Below are 12,185 nucleotides of genomic sequence, written 5' to 3'. Positions count from 1 at the left end.
TCATCCTTTTGCTGGTCTATGCATGCAAGACAGACTAACATAAATATAAGAATAATATTGTCCAAAGTGGGTACTTACATCATTTCATAACTGATACTAAGTAAATACCATTAAATAACCACAAAATTTACTGTCAAATTATACGAAGTAATCCTTACAGAAGGTAATACTCTGTGATAAAACAATGACACAAACATGTAATGGTGTTACTAATGACAGTACATGCATGCAACATGCGATATATGAAAGTAATGAGTAAAGAGCCATCAGTCAGGATTTTACACATTTTATTGAAGCTAGATTCATATTTTCCCTCTGTATCAGCGCGTTTGAGTTCACCTTGTGTCTCTACAGTTTGATGTCATCATAAGAAAAGCTTCCAACATTGTAATCAAAAAGACTTCCATCAACTGCGAGAGGAAACTGAGGATGAATAGCCATTACGGGATGGTCGGAGACAGACTCGCTTCCACACAACGAAGCACTAACGAGATATGTTCTTTTTCTCCACAAACGTTTATCTTAAATAACGCGCATCACACGATAATAAGCGAGAGAAGTTAGAAAAGATGGGACAACTGCTTCATAACTATAAAACTGGTAACGTGGAGAAAAAAAAAACATTGGAAAATCTGATGTCACTCAAAAGTATGAGACCGGGTATTTAAATTAAAAGTCCATTCCCTGGAAACCAGTGAATACAATTCAAATTCATCACATTAAAATGCAATCATTGAATATCAGTTATACATAGAAATTATGAAAATTCTTAATTCTACAGATGCATCTTTATATTTATCTTGATTCCGGTTTCGACATGAAAATACCACCAAAAGTATTTCCAAGTCAAACTAAAGACTGCACCTCCTTCCTGCGCACACGCTGATGACGTCAGTGGTCTACATACTCGTTATATATAGGCTGGCTGTCCATATGTGCTCACGTCATCTTACCTTAAGCGACCCGGCCGTCAGCAGATAAGGTTAGAACTAAATAATCTTATATTGCTAAAAGGTAACTGAACCATTCATGATACTACGTGTCGTCTGCTGGGGCTGGAGAACGCAGGGGACAGTGGAAATTCCGTTTAGAGATGTGGAAAATTCAAATCGTTTTCGTGTTACAGGAAATGAGGTTTCCTACGGTACTGTAAACCACTGATGTGTTTAGCTCCTTTTTATCGTTGTAAAAAATGAATAAATGATGAAAAAGTAGCGAAATATTACATATATTTAGCTGAAAACATGATACTTCCAAAGACACAATATAAGCGGACGTGTGAGATGATTCTGATAATGCGCCTTACGTCATACGTATGAGGTGAAATTTCTCGGTTACCGTTTTCAAAATGTTGAAAAGCAACTTTAAAGAAAATCCAGAGGAGTTGTTCCACACATTTAACCCCCCCCCCTCTCTCTCTCTCTTTGTCAGATGAGAGAGAGAGAGAGAGTCTGACAACTTAATTATCTACGACGAGATTCTGCCAGAGGTCGAACATACAGTCATAAAGGCACACACACACACACACACATATATATATATATATATATATATATATATATATATATATATATATATATATATATATATATATTCCTACAAGTCCACGGAGAAAATATACTTTATCATGCTTAAAATTGTGATCCTTCCTAATATATATATATATATATATATATATATATATATATATATATATATATATATATATATATATATATATAGCATTGTAAGCGTATTACATCAACTCCGTGTTTGGGGTACATTCTCAGTACTCAGGCACAACCATCTCGCTCTCTGGGATGTGGTGAACTAGTGCGCCTCGCGATAATGGTACATTACCATCCCTGTTATGCACGTAACGGTGAATGATTGCCACGGTAGACACGTAATTGTGAATTGATTACCTTTGGCCATACCTGATGGTAGACTTGGTCACTACTGGCTGTAGTAAAATGTGGTGACGTATTGTCTAGAGGTCTCGAAGTATTTGGGAATCCATACAGGGAGGCTTAAAGGTCCTGGTGAGGGAGTCTTAACAGTGGGAGTGGTGAAGTTACAGACCTCACCAGCCACAATCTGCTGACGCAACAATTGGTGGGTTGGCGGCCAGCCTAGGATGCGCACCGTGGCTCTCACTCAGACGACCTGGCGCCTCCCCCAGCACTAACACCATCCCCGGTACCTCCCCCAGCACTACCACATTCCCCCGGTACCTTCCCCTGCACGACCACACACCCCCGGTACCTCCCCCTGCACGACCACACACCCCCGGTACCTCCCCCTGCACGACCACACACCCCCGGTACCTCCCCCTGCACGACCACAGCCCCCGGTACGTCCCCCCAGCTCTACAACCCTCCCCCAGAACGACCCCAGACACCTCCTGGGCGACATGTTCTGTCGAGGATCATGCGGGTGAAAATAATGAAGTCGTAACAGAATCATGATCCAGAGCAGCGGGCACCCCGCAAGTCATGTTCACTCACTCGCATGGTCATTCCCTTTCTCTCTGAGTGATTCATTACGCCCTTTTCTCCAAACGGTCATAGCTTAACTGTATACAGCCACTACACCAGTAGATTAGTGTGTACTACCACTACTAGTAATGCAGTACAATTACTGCTACAACTACTACTACTACTACACTACTACTACTACTACTACTACTTCTACGCTACTATTACTTCTACTACTGCTACTACTACTACTACTTCTATACTACTACCACTACTACCAATAGTGCTGCTAATAATAATAATAATAATAATAATATAGTAATAATGATGATAACTATGATAAAAAATATCAGTACTTATGATCATATTTACCCAAAAAATGGTGACAACACGATCCTGGCGAGTCTGCCTCACATCTTAGAAATTATGAAATGAAAACAGAAATGATACATTTCAGCTTGGGTACGAGAGGTAAAATAAGCACCACTGCAGCAGCTCAAGACAAGATGGGATAAGAGACCTTCTAATTATTCACTTCAAAAAAAGGGTGTGGTGTGATGACCAGCCAGATAAGTGAGTGGTCTTAAATTAGACAAGGAGGGGGAGACAGAGAGAGAGAGAGAGACCAGAGACCCCTGGGGTAAGATATAATGGTTCCCAAGAAGAGAAAGCAATTATCTCATACAAGACATGGCAGACGTGTTTTTGTGTTACGTTAGTTGCCATGACACAAACGACTCACAGTCCCTCGTCTGCTGGTAGGTCAAACTGCTTTAGAGGTCTTCCATAACTTCCCTAACCGCTGTGGAAGGTCTTTCTTTATCTGTCCAGTTACTATGGAAGGCCTTTTTTTTTTTATCTGCTCAGTTGCTGTGGAAGGTCTTTCTTCATCTGCCCAGTTGCTGTGGAAGGTTTTATCTTAACTCGTCAGCTGCTGTGGGAGGTATTTTAAACTGCCCCAATGCTTTAGGTCTATTTTGACTGCCCACTTGCTGTGAAAGATATTTCTAAATAGTATAGTTGCTGTGGAAGATCTTTTTAAACTGTCCAATTGCTGTGGAAGGCCTTTATACCTGCCCAATTGCCGTGTTAGGCCTTCAGGATGGATGAAATCATTATAAAAGGTTTAGCTAATGAATGCTGAATGAACGGCAGTACGGAACACATTCAGTGGCTTTTAGCCAACTTAATGGTAGCAACACAGCCTTGAGTGGAAAAAAAAAAGGTTATCAGCTAGCGATTTGACAGCTCTAACCTTGAACACACACACACACACACACACACACACACACACACACACCACGCACACACACACACATTCTATGTATACAAATAATGTGTCTTGATACACTGAGGAAGCTCCTTTTGTAGCGCGTTCACGAACAATACATCTAGACAACACATCTTGAACACCTGAAGAAGGAGTTTCAAGCCTTTCGATTGATGGTCATACCTCGCCGTTGACGTCCTTAATGACCCCTGGCAGTTCACAGGCCAAAAGCCTAAATATCCAACCCACTCAACATTAGCTTGTTCAGTAATATGATCACACTGTGGCCGAATACGTAATCGCCGTCGATCACTGAACCCTCATGGAGGCAGATTATCACCAACCTCCATGTGAGGTTTTACTGAGCCACGTTGTTGTCTTAGCAACCCAGGCTTCTGTCGGGGACATACGCCCTCCTCAGCCCTGCCTGGAGATTAAGGAAGATGGTAGCAACAGCAACGACAAAACTGAGTATACAGAAAAAGACAGTATCGCCTGTAAGTGCATGAAGCAGCGAGGGGAGGCCAATCTTGGAAAGAGAAAAAAGAAGGAAGATAGAGAGAGAAACGTGAAAGAGTTCGTCAGAGAAAGAGTGTGAAGCAAAGAGGTGTACAAAGAGGGACACGTGTGGAACATTAAAGTGCTGTCTTAACCCCTGAGCCAAAGTTCGTTCCCAGGATTTCTACAGTAACATGTTCTGTTCCTTACCCTGCTGTGGCAAGTTCTACTGACCTAGCGGGGTTCTATCTCCTCAGAAGAGGAAGCAAAGGATAAAATCCACTTGAACAGTTTCTATAAACCATATGAATCTTTTGATCACAAGGACACGAAGCTATCAGTCCCTAAACATTTTCCACTACCCATATGATAAATCAATGTACCCACCACACACCTACCTGGGTTACTGCCACTCACCACTGTACAACTGGTCTAAATACGTTAAATACAGTTATATCTAAATATCTTTTTTTAACAGGAACACCTTCACATGCAACTAGAGTACTGTACCAAAGTTCTTGAAAATTGTTTAGAAAATCAAAACATACGTAATGAAAGATTAAAGAATTGAACACATGGACACAAAACGAGCTGAAGCCCCACGTGTGTAGAGATCCCTCCCAGGATCGTACCCAGCAGGGTGCTATATAAACACACAGACACCACGTGTCCCTCTGCCTGCCTTCCAACCTCCTCATCACTAAACCCACATCCAGATAAATCTGAAGTCTCCAGACAAACACGCTCAAGAAAAGCACCCCCGCCTCCTACAGCCTTTACTTAACTATGAATATCAGTATGGAATTCTCTCCTGAAAATAACTCTCGGTTCCCTATCACTGATTCCCATTTTCCAATAAAAAATGCCACGTTTGCTGGAAGACTTGACGTCATTCCTCAACACCAAAGCCACCATACTTAGAGTCTTTGAGTGCAATACGTCTCTGTAGTCAACCAGACCCCTAACTACTCTGTAATTGGAGTTGCACAGATATACAAAGCTCCACAGACCTTCAACAGTTTGGTAATATGAACACCTCCTTTACCATCTTCTTAAATTGGCTGATTTTGGTCTAACGTAACATCGAAAGATGGAAGACCACTGTGGCTTTCACTCTCGAAGATTTTACCAAAGTTGTCGATCGCAACATGATCATCATCAACAAAGCCATTAACACTGGGATACTGAAAAGTGTCAGTTCATGAATTGCAGACTTCCTCAGTGCACGTCGCCAGGTTCTATGCTTTCGACGGGTCATTTTCCAAGATCCTGACGTGTGGCGTTCCAGAGGACGCGACGGTGGGACCCTTACCCTTTGTCTTCCTTATGGATGTACTTGCTCAATGGAAACACATAAGGCAATCCTACTATTGGCATTGGCGTTGACAACAGCCCTTCCAACATCATCGCCCCACAGCACACCTCCGACAACCTCCAAAACTAGATCATCGCCAAGAACCTTCACAATCACCCGGACTGATACAGTACTCGGGCATATCAACCTTGCTTCCAACCTTGTTCTATAACCGCTGTCACCCTACTCACTGACCTGCCCTAGGTCGTTCAGTCCACCAGGCTTCTCGGTGTTGCCATGGATACCAAGCTAAGCTGGAGGGAACACGTCACTACCATTATTATACATCGTTTCAGCATTTTTCGTGGGCTCAAGACACATGCACTTCCAGCTTGAACTTAAGAATATCTACACAACACCCATTCTTCCGGAATTCACAGGGTATTCCTCCTTATCTATCAGACAGAATAGACGTCAAGAGAGGGTGCAGAAGAGAGCATGCAAAATCATCCTACGTTCCACCTGTACCAACTTTGAAAATCTACTCAACACACTACTCCTACCAGCTCGCTGCAGTCATCACCTGGCCATGATCTGCAAAAATGGTCGGTAGTCACTGCACCATCTACGCCACCGTCACCTCCTGCCACCAGAGATCCCCCTTCCGTGAGTTGTAGTTCGGTACCACAACCGTATCGAGTCCAACCCTGTGACCATACAGACTGCAGCGAGAACAGCCCCACGGTGAACAGCACAAGTAAGATGCACACTGTGTGTCAGCTAACTCCTATACTTGTATAGAGACTGTTTCACTCCACGTCTTACACTGCTCTTGTATAATGCAGTGTGGAGTTTCTCTGCACCAGTGGCTGCAATTAATTCAATGAATCGTCACTTACCATCATCACACACAACATACACACACATACCATGAGTCAACACCAGCTCGCTCACGGTCGGGCGAGAGCGTCGGCCCACACACAACCAAGGTGTTACTCATCATCTCGGGGCAGGTCTGTAAATGGGTACCTGGTTTAAGCTGAGGCTATGTGTATGTACGTATACACATAGGAGTAAAGACATGGTACATATAGACAAGAATAAGAGACGGGGTAAACACTAGTGTAAATCTCTCTCTCCGTTATAAACAGTAATCACACACACACACACACACACACACACACACACACACACACACACACACACACACTTGTACATTTATGTCTTGCCAGTTTACACGGTGAAGAAAACAAGAATAGAAAGTGAATGCTGGCAACCTTACTCTTGACCTGTCCTTCACCCGAGCTGGCAGGAGTCCCTAAAGGAGCTGCTCAGCTGGGTCAATGTAACACCTCCCGTTCTAAGGACACCAACACAACACAAGCGGGAAAAGATCAGGGGAGCTACTTACGCAAGTGGCGTCAGGCGGAGCACCAGACCGTAGGAAGCAGCTCTTCGTCAGGCGGTAAATGGCTCCGAGTCCTGATCTACAGCTCAAGCTTTTCGGAGAAGTTTAAAACTTGTGGCGGGGGGAGGGGGTGATATTACAAGCTAAGCTCGAGGGGAGGGGGGAAGGGGGGGAGGTTGGGAGGTTGGGTGTGGGGAAACCCAGATAAAGCCAAGATCAAGTCTTCAGATTGTGAGGTACATGCAAGGAGACTCGTAGCACTTGAGAGTGTTGCTGCTGCTGCTGCTGCTTGTGTTGACAGGCAGTCATGTATGGGCGGCGTTACTGAACAAAAATAGCTGACCTGCTGGCCCTATCGATCCAAAAATACAGCCAAATAATTACTAAAACTACGAAATTTAATGGCAATGATTCCTGCAAATAAATGAATCTATGTATAAGTTGCTGAATGAATTAATAGGAAAAATTTCTAGTATCAAGGGGCACGTTTGGGCAGCGTCAGTCAAGGCTGTCAACAAGAGCCTCTGTGACGCGTTCCCTTTCAGTGTCGCGGGTCGACTGCCTCCACCGCCGGTCCGCCGTCCTATATATATGTACTCTTCGACACCCGTCTGTTATGACGACATCTAATTCCCCGTCTGTTACGCCGGCGCAGTGACGTTTTGTAACATTCTGGACAACTTTACCGTAAGCCATAAAACAGTAGCCAAGAACATTACATGAAATATGAAAACAGTACTAAATGACCGACTTAGAAATATAAATTTATTGTTAAGCATTTCAGGTAAGGAGATTGGTGGGTTACGTAATAATTTCCTCGGTAATTTTACGCACACACGCACACACATATATAATATATATATATATATATATATATATATATATATATATATATATATATATATATATATATATATCACACACGAGACTTAATATCTTAATGATAATATGGGATACTGTAGATCAATATATATTAATATTTTGATATATGATGCTGAGAATTTTTTTGATACCTTTTCGCTAGTGAACAGAGAGAGAGAGAGAGAGAGAGAGAGAGAGAGAGAGAGAGAGAGAGAGAGAGAGAGAGAACCATATTACAAGCAGATTTTGCCCAAATGTAGAGTTAACGCATAGCGCTCACCATAAGAGAATTTATAGTTACGAGGAGCAAAGTCGAGTTAGTTGTGCACTGTTCACTCTTAAGTGAGAGCGGGAGAGATTGTAAGATTGTCGACTGAATGCCAAGCAGCGGCCCACATGTGGGTGAGGCAGAAAAAAAACAGTCAGCTACCTGGGCCAATGGAAGGAAACTCAATAGATACTAACATTCACTGCGCACTCATCATTCTCTCTCTCTCTCTCTCTCTCTCTCTCTCTCTCTCTCTCTCTCTCGACGTTACAAGTTCATGATGCAGTGCCAACACTCGCCTTGCTAAAGACCTTCGTCAGCAGACCAAACACTCGTTGACCTCATGACTCGACACAATAACCTCACCTCCTCCTCACCTCCTAAACCTTACTCTTGCTGAACGCATGATTCTCATGATGCTCATGACTGAGACTACAGGAAACACAACGCATGACGAGAGAACACACACACTACTGTATCCAAGGGTACAGGATACACTGCCCTCCTGTATCTCATACTCTGTAAGAATCTAATTTCAGTTTCAAAAACTTGGTTCTCGAGACAGGAGTCCCAGCGAGATGCCGCTGTGTGTGTGTGTGTGGGTGTCCTGGGCTCTCTCGGCGGCACATTAATTTCCGGTAAATTTTCATGTTATCTGCGAGCGATGTACAGATTTTCCATGGCGTGGTGGAGCGTCATACATGAACGACAGTTTGTGGGGAATGACGCGACCCAAGTGCCCATGGACCGTGGGGCGAGGGTATGCACTTCTGCAGCGCCCTTGTTGACCGTCAGAACAGTCTGTCAAAACAAGGAGGAATACTTGGGTACTTCAGGATCGAATCAAATACCTCGACTTGGTGTCTTCGTGAATGGTTCTACCTCCCTGATAGACCACGACCTTCCACCGTGCTCATACATAGGCTATGGTCGTGCTTAAGGGCCGTACCGTCCTTCTCTATAGCCGTACCGTTGTATCCAAAGACCGTATCGTTGTGCAGATGGTCCGTACCGTCGCGCTCGGGCCGTACCGTCGTGCTCGGGCTGCACCGTCGCGCTCGGGCCGTACCGCCATGCTCGGGCTGCATTGTCGCGCTCGGGCCGTACCGCCATGCTCGGGCTGCATCGTCGCGCTCGGGGCCGTACCGTCGCGCTCGGGCCGTACCGTCGTGCTCGGGCTGCATCGTCGCGCTCGGGGCCGTACCGTCGCGCTCGGGGCTGCACCGCCGCTCTCGGGGCCGAACCGTCGCGCTCGGGCTGCATCGTCGCGCTCGGGCCGTACCGTCGTGCTCAGGCCGTACCACCGTGCTCTAACCATATCTTACATGATGGATAAGATTTAAATCGGCCGTGAGACAACAGACTATAAACCAAAGTATATTTTCCAATATGGGCGATAAACATTTAAGATGTCCCTATATCATATGGGATGATGATCACACCTTTGTCTTCCAGTCTGTGGATTATGATGGTAGCAACCTTACCATTCCTCATTTACGGTGTGGTAGCCTTTCCAACACTGGATACGTCTGTGGCGTAGATATCTACTAGATGATGTTTTGACTCCATCCTGTTGGCCTCGAGCTGATGAAGGGAGAGGAGGGATGTCTGGGTTCCTGCCTTATACCCGCGCACGGAATGTACTTAAAGTTATTAATGGAATTCAGCAACTCTGGCTCTTTAGGGGGGGACGAGATGCATCGGTCATGGGTATTTCGTTATTCTCCTCTCTTACCTAGCGCACCTCCCAGCATGATCATGTAACACACACACACACACACACAAGACTCCGTTCTCTTTCAAAGGTAAACTGCATTCACATGATGCGCGGCAAACAACTGCGTCACAAGATGACTGGTGTGTGGCCGTTGGCAATTCAAGGGTAGTGACTGGCCGATGCAATGTCTGCTAAGCTTTGGAACTCCACCTTCTCATTGTCCTTCCGATCAACCACGACTTGAACATTTGCAAGGGGCAGATTTTTTCCCCCAACTTCTTCCTCTAGAACTCATGAAAAATTTTTCTTATTTCTATTTCTCTTTACTCCTTCTCGGATCTCAATTATGACCCCGAGGTGGATGTGGACTTTCGTCCGTAACTAGAGTACCGAACATGAAGAAATTGAAAACACAGCCACCACTGGATATAATATGAACTACTAACCAATGTCTTTTGCTGCCTGGATTTGGCAGACGCTTTGACATTGGAAAGCATTTTCCTGAGTATATTACGGCTATGATACAGCGACAAAAAAAAAAAACAAACCACGATTACAGACGAAGTTTGACACTGAAATTTCTGATAATTTTTAAATTGTGGCGTAAATAAAGCTCCTGACTATCTCTCATGTTAACCAATCCTCCGTGGACACACATCCTCCACCTCCCATCTGAGAAATGGTCGTGTGGTAATGGGTGTGTCGCATCGTACCACAGACGTGCCACACACATTGTTTTTCCCCAGCGCTCAACGCACGATGGAGATGAGGCCCAGACTGCTGCTGCTGTCAGTGACCTCCCATACTCGGCTCACCTGAGCGGCGACCCAGCTACATAAGCGTACAATGAAGATGGAGAGAAAGACTGGCTTACATGACGCAAGTCGGGTCAAGACTCAGTTTAACACGAAGTTTCACACTTATCCTCGCGTGTGATTGTACTAATGTTTTCCTCTCACAGAACACAGGCTCCACAGATGACAAAGGTGCGGAATTTTAAGTTGCCAGCAGGAAGTCTAATCTGAAGATGTCAACAAACTCTAAAATGGCAAGTTGTTTGCCATTTGTCAAGCGGCAAGTTGTTAACAAGCTATCAAATCGCAAGTTGTCAATTCGTTAGTTAAGAAAATAAGAAACGTATATTCAACATGAAACGGACTGTTACAATTGGCTGATGTGATGTCTTCTGAACCAGTCAGACAATAACTGCAAACTCAGATAGCAACCCCATCTTCACCCTCCAAAACAACAACAACAACAACTGTAATTGCCAATTAAACTAGCCTTAGTTACCTACACTAGAGAGAATCTTTCAGATATCGCATAATGAACCGTTTTCTACGGAAAGGAAGAAAAAAGGAAACCTTAGATGTCGTCACGTACAGTGCCGTGTGGAGGGGTAACTCTACTCTTTTATCTGTTCCTCTTCATCTGCAATTGATCCCGGATGAACCCACCCTTCCTGAACCCAAGTGAACAAGTGTGCCATTAAGAGCATCTGAAACCATTTCCTTTTCTTACTAGTGACTGGCTTTCCCTTCTTAAGGTAGCGTCAGGAACAAAAGAAATATGGTCTCATATTAAGATTTTCCTTTTAGAGGCAACCCAAAATCTCAATGTTTTAACTAATACAGATATGCAACCATACAGTTCTGTGCACGTATTTGCCTTTTTCCGCTTTCCAAAAGGCAGAGACGCAGGAAGAGACGCATGAAGCCATGGGGAAAGAGAACATCGGAACGTTTTTCTAATACACAACATCTTGGGAAACGTAAGTCTTGTGCCCGTTTTTACTATGTTTCATACAACTATATTTCATTGTTTGTCTTTACTTGTGAATCATCAAAGCATCACGCTCATTGCAATATTCCAGTAATCCTTCTCAATATACGCTTATGTTACGTGTGAGATGAATACCCTTTCAGCACCCAGATTAACAAATGATTATGATGATCCATGATAACCATATCATTGATAATTCTTATGATATCGACAAGTTTATCATCTTTACGAATGATGAATAAAATCATGATACTGAGGCTTCTTGATATGTGGCTACAAAATACAAGAAGAAATTGAAATAAAAGAATAATGCAATTCTGAGATTAATCAACAACACGTATATATCATTTTTCAATTAATCACAAAACTTACATGAAATTCGCGATCAAGTCATCAGGTGTACACACACAACTTGCTACTGAATCACGAAACTTATAATTCAATGCTATACTTCAGCATCTGTTTAGACTTTGATGCTAAATCACTCCACACAAAATTGGCGATTAAATCACAATTCTTAAAAAAGCAGCTCACAAATTAAATCATAATACAACGAATTTGCCATTAAATCGTATCACGTGCACTGTGCTTTCGTCTTTACTGAGTCACGACAAATACTTATCACAAAAAC

At 43.6% G+C, this 12,185-nt stretch overlaps 1 protein-coding gene across 4 annotated transcripts in view; it reads right to left on the bottom strand.

The window, feature by feature from the left end:
• Positions 1–12,185, bottom strand: part of Rift (Riboflavin transporter) — an 89,575-nt gene that overhangs the window by 15,465 nt on the left and 61,925 nt on the right. The window contains exon 1 of one of the 4 annotated variants that reach the window (XM_071676405.1): positions 6,930–7,502. The exons of 2 other annotated variants lie outside the window; for them this stretch is intronic. The gene's annotated coding sequence lies outside the window, so the exon portion shown is untranslated. Of the gene's footprint in view, positions 1–1,904; positions 2,074–6,929; positions 7,503–12,185 lie in introns of those variants that run through there. One more of the 4 variants, XM_071676408.1, reaches the window with a different exon arrangement.

Source organism: Panulirus ornatus, chromosome 23 (genome assembly GCF_036320965.1).
Source record: "Panulirus ornatus isolate Po-2019 chromosome 23, ASM3632096v1, whole genome shotgun sequence".
NCBI classification, from domain to species: Eukaryota; Metazoa; Arthropoda; class Malacostraca; order Decapoda; family Palinuridae; genus Panulirus; species Panulirus ornatus.
This window is presented reverse-complemented; position numbering and strand designations above follow the sequence as displayed.